Genomic DNA, 487 nt, shown 5'->3' with positions numbered 1-487 from the left:
CGGGAGGGGCCCCTGGGCTCCCCTGGGGGGGGGGGGGGGGGCACCTGGTCACTTCCTGCAGGGCACCCAGCCCCAAAACCTGTACCCTCCCTGCACTCTGCGCACCACGGAAACAGCTTCTTCTGGCTGCGTTCTGGACTTCGGAGCTGGCCCACCTCCTAATTCGAGCTCAGGCCAGGAGGGCTGGGCTGGACACCCCGAACCCGCCGGTGTGCCTGGCCCACAACGCTGGCCTCTCCAGAGCAAGCGCTCCGCCGGGGGAGTAAACAGGACCCTCCAGGGCAGCTTCTGAGGACGGGACCGCAGCCCAGGCCCAGGTTCCCGTCCCCACCGCTCTCTGCTGCACCCGCTCGTCCAGAGAGGAAGTCAGTCGGCACCTACCAGCTCGGGGGCGGGAGACCAACGCGGGCCCTCCTGGTGGCGTAGGTGACCGGGGACGCCCCGCGCCCCGCGGGCGGAGCACGTGCGCACGGGTGCCGCCGCCCGG

General features: G+C 71.7%; 1 protein-coding gene across 1 annotated transcript in view; it reads right to left on the bottom strand.

The window, feature by feature from the left end:
• Positions 1-481, bottom strand: part of SLC19A1 (solute carrier family 19 member 1) — a 98,146-nt gene extending 97,665 nt beyond the window's left edge. Inside the window, exon 1 of the mRNA XM_077755357.1 lies at positions 382-481. The gene's annotated coding sequence lies outside the window, so the exon portion shown is untranslated. The remainder of the gene's footprint in view (positions 1-381) is intronic.
• Between the last annotated feature and the right edge of the window lie 6 nt (positions 482-487).

Source organism: Crocuta crocuta, unplaced genomic scaffold, assembly GCF_008692635.1.
Source record: "Crocuta crocuta isolate KB4526 unplaced genomic scaffold, BGI_CrCroc_1.0 scaffold675, whole genome shotgun sequence".
Taxonomy (NCBI): Eukaryota; Metazoa; Chordata; class Mammalia; order Carnivora; family Hyaenidae; genus Crocuta; species Crocuta crocuta.
Note: the sequence above shows the minus strand (reverse complement) of the source record. Positions and strands in the feature narration are given on the sequence as shown.